General features: G+C 36.5%; 1 long non-coding RNA gene across 1 annotated transcript; it reads left to right on the forward strand.

Annotated features, from left to right (window-relative positions):
* The first annotated feature begins 3765 nt into the window (after positions 1–3765).
* LOC143565677 (uncharacterized) lies at positions 3766–4705 on the forward strand. Its single transcript, XR_013141115.1, has 2 exons — positions 3766–3945; positions 4528–4705. It is a non-coding gene; the product is annotated as an uncharacterized LOC143565677 (long non-coding RNA).
* Positions 4706–9241: the final 4536 nt, after the last annotated feature.

Consider the following 9241-nt stretch of genomic DNA (forward strand, 5'->3'; position numbering starts at 1 on the left):
TAGTAGAAGTAAATTAATAAATTCATTAGACGTCGAAATCGCTAGTGATAAGAGCTTTGTCGTCTCCGAAGTATGTCGAAATTGTAAAATAATTATTCAAGGAGAAGAATATTCTATCGACTTAATTCCTATTACACTAAGGGAATTTGATGTCATTACTAGGATGGACTGGTTATCCCAACATCAGGCGTCGATAGTTTGTAATAGAAAGATCGTCCAATTTCTATCACCAACTGGAAAACAAATTTGTATTTATGGAGAACGAAAGAATGGTATTATAATAAGCTCGATGGCGAAGGTGAGGAGTTACATGAAGCATGGTCATCAGACGTTTCTCGCCTACATGATTGATACAAAAGAAAAAGGAAAGGAACTTGATCAAGTCCCCGTTGTTAATGAATCCCCTGACGTTTTTCCTGATGAGCTACCGAGAGTTCCACTGGAAAGGGAAGTCGAGTTTAAAATTGATCTAGTTCCAGAAGCTAAACCAGTGGCTAAATCTCCATATCGGCTGGCACCAAATGAGATGAAGGAGTTGATGTCTCAACTCCAAGATCTGTTGGATAAAGGCTTTATTTCGCCCAAGTGTTTCACCTTGGGGCGCACCTATTTTGTTCGTTAAAAAGAAAGACGGTAGCATGCGGATGTGCATTGATTACCGTGAATTGAATAAATTGACCATCAAGAATAGATATCCTTTGCCTAGAATTGATGATCTTTTTGATCAACTGCAAGGTGCTAGTTGGTTCTCAAAAATCGATCTAAGGTCGGGATATCATCAAGTAAAGGTACGAGAAGAAGATGTACATAAGACGGCTTTTCGTACTCTTTATGGGCATTATGAATTCGTTGTGATGCCATTCGGCTTAACGAATGCCCCGGCAGTTTTCATGGATCTTATGAATCGAGTATGTAAGCCAATGCTTGATCTTTCTATTATCGTGTTCATCGATGACATTCTCATATATTCCCGAACCGAAAAAGATCATGCTCAACATCTTCGCGAGGTTCTTAATACCTTAAGAAGAGAAAAGCTATACGTAAAGATTTCTAAATGTGCATTTTGGCTTCGAGAAGTTCAATTCTTGGGTCACGTAGTAAAAGAGGAGGGTATCTTAGTGGATCCCGCCAAGATAGAGTCTATTATGCAATGGTCTCCTCCAAAGACCCCAACTGAAGTAAGAAGTTTTCTTGGTTTAGCCGGTTATTATCGGCGTTTCATTCAGGATTTTTCGAAAATAGCCTCCTCGTTAACAAAGCTAACTTGAAAGAATTCCAAATTTGAATGGAACTCAGAATACGAAAAGGCGTTTCAAATCTTGAAAGAAAAGCTAACTAGAGCTCCTATACTAGCTTTACCAGAAGGAACAGAGGACTTTGTAGTTTATTCCGACGCCTCACGTATTGGATTGGGTTGTGTTCTTATGCAAAGAGGGAAAGTGGAAGCAAACTACCCAACCCATGACCTCGAATTAGCAGCAGTAGTATTTGCGCTAAAGATCTGGAGGCACTATTTATATGGAACAAAATGCACTATCTATACCGATCATAAATGTCTGAAGTATTTCTTTGATCAGAAAGAGTTGAACATGAGACAACGTCGATGGTTGGAATTAGTAAAATATTATAATTGTGAAATTCTCTACCACCCAGGTAAAGGTAACGTTGTGGCTGATGCCCTGAGTCGAAAAGAGAATTATTCTCCGATTAAGGTACAATCATATAAACTGATTGTAAATTCGGACTTACTTGACCGAATTAAAATTTCGCAAAAGGAAGCACTAAAAGAAGAAAATTTAAAGCGAGAAAGAATTATTGGTCAAGTTCGACATTTGGAAGAAGATGACAAAGGAGTTAAGATTCGTTTTGGACGAATTTGGATTCCTAAGTCTTGTTCAATTAAAACGATCATTCTAGACGAGGCACATAAATCAAAGTATTCAATTCATCCAGGTGCAACCAAAATGTACAATGACTTGAAGAAAAATTATTGGTGGCCTGGTATGAAAAGAGATATCGTTAAATATGTGGAAAGGTGTTTGACTTGTTTACAAGTTAAGGCTGAACACCAGAAACCATATGGAAAGATGCAACCTCTAGAGATTCCATTATGGAAGTGGGAACACATAACGATGGATTTAATAACAAAATTTCCAAAAACAGCCAAAGGTCATGATAAGATATGGGTAGTTGTCAACCGTTTGACAAAAAGTGCACACTTTATACCCATTCATGAAAAAAATAGTTCAGAACGAATGGCAGAAGTATATATTAATGAGGTGGTGTCAAGACACGGAGTGCCAGTATCTATCGTGTCAGATAGAGACACAGGTTTTACCTCAAGATTTTGGAGAAAATTTCAGGAAGAAATGGGCACTAAATTATTAATCAGTACGACATATCATCCTCAGACTGACGGACAAAGTGAAAGAACAATTCAAACTCTCGAGGATATGCTTCGTGCTTGTATTATTGATTTTGGTGGTAGTTGGGACAAGTATTTGTCCCTAGCAGAGTTTTCTTATAATAATAGTACCACTAAAGCATTGGGATGCCCCCATTTGAAATGCTTTATGGCAGAAAATGTCGCACCCCAATATGTTGGGGAGAATTTGGTCAAAGAGAACTCGCAAACAAAGAAGTGGTAAACGCAACAAACGAAAAGATTGATCAAATCAGAGCACATTTGAAAGCGGCTCAGGATCGACAAAAGTCGTATGCTGATAAACGGAGACGCCCAATTGAATTTCAAGTAGGAGACTATGTTATGTTAAAAGTCTCTCCATGGAAAGGAGTGATTCGTTTCCGTAAACGTGGTAAGCTAAGTCCATGATTTATTGGTCCATTTAAGATAATTGCTCATGTGGGGCAAGTGGCCTATCGACTTGATTTACCTGAAGAATTAAACGGAATCCATAACACATTTCATGTGTCATATTTACGAAAATGTTTGGCTGATGAAACGACATGTGTACCATTAAATGACATCAAAGTGGATGACAAGATTAACTATGTAGAAAAACCTGTAGCAGTTCTTGATCGTAAAGTTAAGCAACTTCGAAATAAAGATATAAGCCAAGTGAAAGTACAATGGAAACATCGGCGAGGTTCAGATACCACATGGGAAGCCGAACACGAAATGAGAAAGTATTACCCAGAATTATTCAAGGTATGAGCAGGTTTCGGGGACGAAACCTAATTAAGTGGGGGAGATTTGTAACATCCTGTTTTGTGGATAAAAATAAAATGTTTGAAATTTATATTTCTAATAATAGTATACGAGTAAGTGATGAGTAAAATGACTCATTGAGATATGTGGCGTTTAAACGAGCATTATTTGTTATAGATATCGCTTAAAATATATTAAATGAATATTAAATAATAAGACTAATAAATATAATAATAATAATCAAAAGTGCTCATGTGATTCTGTGTTTGTTTCAAAATAACAATAAATTGTTTTTGTTATAAGTTTTATATTTTTGAAAGTTTACATAGTAGGATTTTAAAAGAATAATAATAAAATAGGATAATATTTAGTGAGTTGGTAGACGTAGCACGTAAAAGAAAGATAGGGATGCCAACAATGTTATGAGGATAATATCGACAAATTAAATTTAAAATATTAAATATGTAGAGTTCTTAAGGAGCAAGAAAAGTTAGTACATATATATATATATATATATATATATATATATATATATATATATATATATATATATATATATGCGCCTCCCTAGCACATACAATTGAAGTATAATAAGTGAAATACTTTAAGCAAGAAAACTATAGTATACGCTTCCAACCACTATATAGCCAATTCACTAAATTAGCATATGCAAATTTAAAGTTAAGGGGCACACCATAGAGAAACTCGGGTCTAATTTGGAGACGGTTTTGATCACCATAATTAGCGGGTTATCGTCAACACTCTAGTTATTGGGGGTAAGTACACGGACCATAATCATGTTACTTTTGCAAACATTTCGTATATGAATATTTTGATATGCATATATATGATTATTTGAGACATGATTGTGGGTCCAAGTATGTGAATTAATGTGTGGCTTAAAAAGAGGCTATAGTTTTAAAATAAATATGGTGGTATGCCTCTAATAAAAATACGGGTTACGAGTCCCGAGGGTTTCAGTAGTTGAAACTCCAAAATTTTAATATTATAAATAAAAGATTTCGGGAGTTTAAATCTCAAGGGGTTCGGGTGTTGAACCCCAAATATAAAAAGGGAGTTAATAACCCTCATGGGTTAAAAATGAGCTCATAAGGAATTCGGGTGTTGAATTCTCAAAGAATAAAAAGGAGTAAAATCAAGGATTTCGGGTGTTGAAATCCCAAGGAATTCAGGTGTTGAATTCCCAAAGAATATTGTGGAGTAAATATAAGGATTTCGGGTATTGAAATCCCAAGAAATTTTGGTGTTAAATTTCAAACGAAAATAGAACATATTTCTATAAAATGGTGTACTTACTTAGCGAAAGCTAATAAAAATATGTTTTAAAATGTTTTCAGGAAAATCACCCATAGATGGTTAAAGCTTCATGGACGGGACTGGACTGACAAGAGAACCATACTCTCGTGTTTAATAGTCTGTATAATAAAGTTTGTTTTAAACATATATGTTTTCTTGTACAATATATATTTTTATAAAATAAAACGTCACCACGAGTGACAGGTTTTGGATGTAAAATGGGACCTACTCTGATATATATTTTGTGAAAATATTAGTTATAAAAAAATTAGGGTGTTTCACAAGAACCAAAGTCCTTCATCTTTTTATAATATTCCATTGACCCTGAATTTCTCTTAACCCACCACATGTTTTTATCTGTATCAAAACCCCAGGATAAAACTCCAGATCGATCACCATATTTATCAGAAAATCTCTTTTGAAGCGTAACAACATATCTCTCTTGGTGATCCAAAGACACAAAATTCTGATCTGAGTTCTTCATTACCAGCAATTTCTTCTTTCCTTTTTCAAGTAGTTTCTTCTTAATTATGTCAGATTTTTCTTTTGTGACAGATGGTGCATTCAAGTACTGGTTTAGAGACTCTGATTCTTCTTGTCGATTGACACCAGTGTTATCATCTAGATGAACATCAGAATCTTTGTTTTGATCAGCAGTGAGAGTCTGATATGCCATATCTTCATTACATTTGAACTCATCTCCAAATTTCTGAACTAGCTTTTGTTGGAGATCGAGATACATATCTATCAAACCTCCCATGCCGGACTGCAGCTCTTTAATCTTGGAGTCTTTATTCGAGTTGCTAGCCTCAAGTTCCTAAATACGAACATCTTTAATCACTGAATCCTGCTCCAGTTCAAATACATGACGTTGTAGAGCTTGAACATCCACATGAGCATTCTCAAGAACCACTCCTTTTCCCTTGTTCTGAAGATAACTTTCCTGCATAGCAAGGATTTGAGCAACCTTTTCTGAAACACTTGAACTCGACTGACCTTGATCAAATTGACCGGATGATCCAGAGGGAATGTCTGCAGTATCAACATGTGGAATATCTGTTTCAAAATCAAAATCATCACCAAAATCACTGGACAATAACTCCATGAATTACGGCTCAACAGTAGATGCAACTGGTTCGGTTTGCGAGTATGGAGCATGCGATTCTGATTGATCGGTGTGTTGTTGAGGGCTGGTAGTTGATTCTGGTGCTGGTGTGGGTGTAGGTGTTGGTGCAACTGTGGCTGTTTCAACTTCACTGTCCAACTCGCTAGATCTCAAGTCATCCCTTTTTCGTTTACGATGAATGAGATCAGCAATTGGTTCTTCAACATAGTCTTCCTCAGTATTTTCAGTAACTGTCAGAGGAGGCTTCCTAGCAGTTGACTGAAATAGGAGTTTAGCAGCTTCGAGGGCTTTTAATTCTTCATCATCTGTAAGAGTACTTGGCTGACGGTGCTCTTCTTCATCATCGGAAATCTCAAATGTGGCAGCGTGGTTGAGCGGGTGCTACATGTTCATCAGCAACCTGAGCTATGACAGGCTCAGCTTCGGTCTCAGCAAAATGACCGAATTTTACCAGAGGTCTTAATCCCCTGTAAACCACTTTGGCTCCTTTTCTTGACTGCTTCATTAACCCAAAGGAATTGGGTCCCATAGAATTCATATCCAAGGTCTCAACAGTTTTAACCAAGTCGGTGTAATGAGAATCAAAAATCATCTGTAAAAACCTGGGGTACATCAAAAACATCTCCTTCTTCTTTGCCCTTAGATTGCTTATCATTTCATTGAAAACGAACTTGGAATAGTTGTAATCCCAACCCATGATTAGAGCAGCAACGACAGACATTTGGGTGTGAGTGATTTTATCTGAACCCCCGTTTCTTCCTGAGATACATGTGAAGAACGTGGTGCAATAGGTATCTCCAGTAAGGGTGAAACAGTTTCTTGATTGCCGGTGGATAAGTGCCTTCATAGCCCATTCTTGTAATTACTTCAGCTACAGAGTACTCTGTTGGGTAGTCGGGTTGATCCCCAAACAAAAGTACCTCTCTGACAATGGCTTCAGTAACTGGCTTCGTCTGTATTTTGGAGTCGATTGAAATAACTCCATCTGCCCCCTGAGAATTGATCTTTGCATTGTTCCAGAAGTCAATAACCATCTTCCTGCAAATGACATGATTTTCTCGAAGAGCATGAGAAATTCTGCAAGTATTGAGTCCGACTATCATTGACTTGAACTCTTTGTGAGCCAATGGTGGATCATACAAGTGACCAGCTATGTTATGAGTATCAACATACTTTAACGAGCTCTGATCGGCCATATCTACACCAAACTTAACAAGTTAGATAATAGTAATGGACATTTTAACCATAAATTAAGATACACTTGGATTATTAAGCATAGGTGGGCCCAAGTAAACTTATGTGACAGTCCATGCTACATGGAATGGCCCAACATTATACCACAGTGAAAATATGGGCCCAAGCAGTGAGAATTTAGCCCGGCAGGGGGGATCTCGGTCAAAGTAAGGGAGTTATCGGTCAATAGAAATCAATAAAAATCAACCGAGAACAGAGGTTCTCGATCAACACAATCAACAGAGAACAGAGGTTCTCGGTCATCACATTTAACCAAGAACAGAGGAGTTCTCTGTCAATAAATGACCGAGAACGAGAATATATGACAAGATATGGGAGTTCTCGGTCAACTAAAGTCAAACCGAGAACTCCTTGCCAGCTGGGGCAGAGAACCCCTTGGATTCCACCTTGGGATTTGTGTAATCATCTTCAACCTACCGAGATCCCCAAAAGAAACCATTCATTAAACCTGCAACATATGTATTAAACTCAACCGAAATCTCAAATCAAAGGTAATACGTCCATCAAAAACCTAATCACTCATAACACCAATGGTCAGTTCATCAAACCATCCATAAGAACAGTTTATGAGAACACAACAGTAAGTTTCAGTGACATGTAAATCTCATGTAACCTTATCCAGTACCTGCTAATCACAAAACAAACTTGAAGCTTTGATTAGTGAAAAGGTTTTGATCTCGGCAAGGAATGTTATAGAAGAGGATTTCGGCTGAGATAATTGAAGGGTTTGTGATTGGTAAAATAATAAAAGTGAAGAAAAGAGACCCTTAAGATATTTATATCAAACTCAGCGGGCCGAAAACCTTTAATGGGTTCAAACTAAGCTGAAAACCAAAAGACAACCCAACTGGGCTCATGACCCATTAAAAGTGATCCAAACTTTGCAAGGCCTTTTAACCCAAGGTTAAGAAAACTTAATTTACACGATCATTTCGAGGAGAGTAATTTCGAGGTAAAATAATGGAATAAAACCAAGAAAAAACAAAATCAAAATAAAATAAAATAAATGATAATTATTTATCCACACACAAATAACATAACTCCCTTTATATTTAACGTCGGGATCAAATTTCAGTTCTTCGTAAAGCTGTCGCCCTGTTATGAAAAGATCCGAACATGGAATCATATCGTTTAAGAGGCCGTCACAAGGATTCATGTTCAGTGTTATTATGACATTAAGAGACAGATTGATAGCGTGTATCCCATACTTAGCATGATCTTTCATCGCATTAGTGATATGATTAAGGTTCAGTTAGGCATAAAGCTTAGATGGACATCACTCATGGACCTGTGATGCCTTCTATCTCTTCTCAAAGAGTATTTGGCTTTCCCCAGATCACCCCAATTTGACTCCAACCCCCTAGTGATTGATCAAAAGATTTTATATAGAAGCAGGCTTAGTTTTTAAGGTTGAACGTTGGACTTAGTGCCAGTAAACTGACATGCCTTTCATTCGAGACATGACATGACTTACTTTTAAGCCTTGAAAATGAAATAACTTAGGTAACAGCAACTAAATATATATATATATATATATATATATATATATATATATATATATATTTGCAACATTAATAATAATAATAACAGCTTAACAGTACATTATTTTTGGTGATCAAGACACTAACGGGCTCGTGTATGACTGGGTAATTGCTTTTCTGCCTATCATTCGGAGAGATGTATCTGGAGACATGCACCTGTCTTCAAAATGACTATCCACATTAAGTTTAGCAAATTTAGTTTATATCACTTTAACTTTTACGCATCGTGGAAAGTACCATACACATCAATGACTGTTCTAGAGCCTTTTAAGCTTAATAACTTCACCTGTTAGGCACACAGAAACAATTTATCTATCATTTTACAAAGGTTTGATCAATTTTCATTTGAAAATATTTTAAAGCTTCAGAGAAGCCATTAAATGAATATTAATATCACTTCCCAGAGAGTTAAGTAAAACACACGTGTTAAGCATTCAGTCACCCCGGTCACTTTAAGCCTTCAGGTTAATGGCTGTCCATTGTAACCACAAGTGGTTAACTAGACCAAACATGCATGAAAACACATGTCCTTCCAACTCATAGTTACCGACATAATTTTAAGTAAAAGAACACGAAACACAAAAACATATCATAATCGCCCCGGGTGCTTTCAGTCGTTAGGTAAATGGTTATCCTGTGAAACTACAATTAGAACACCGGACCAACCATATACAAGTATATGTCCTTCAAACTTGAGCAACCGACATAATTGTAAGCAAAAATGAATCCTGAAATATATTTTTTTAAATAATAAAGACAACGCACACACACTATTTTTGTCTTTTTGATTTTTCTCCCCTTAAATTTGTGCAAAAACTAAACAAAAAATGTACA

This window comes from Bidens hawaiensis, unplaced genomic scaffold, assembly GCF_021521415.1.
Source record: "Bidens hawaiensis isolate Kalapana, Puna unplaced genomic scaffold, B.hawaiensis_p1.1 tig00022510_1, whole genome shotgun sequence".
Classification (NCBI taxonomy): domain Eukaryota; kingdom Viridiplantae; phylum Streptophyta; class Magnoliopsida; order Asterales; family Asteraceae; genus Bidens; species Bidens hawaiensis.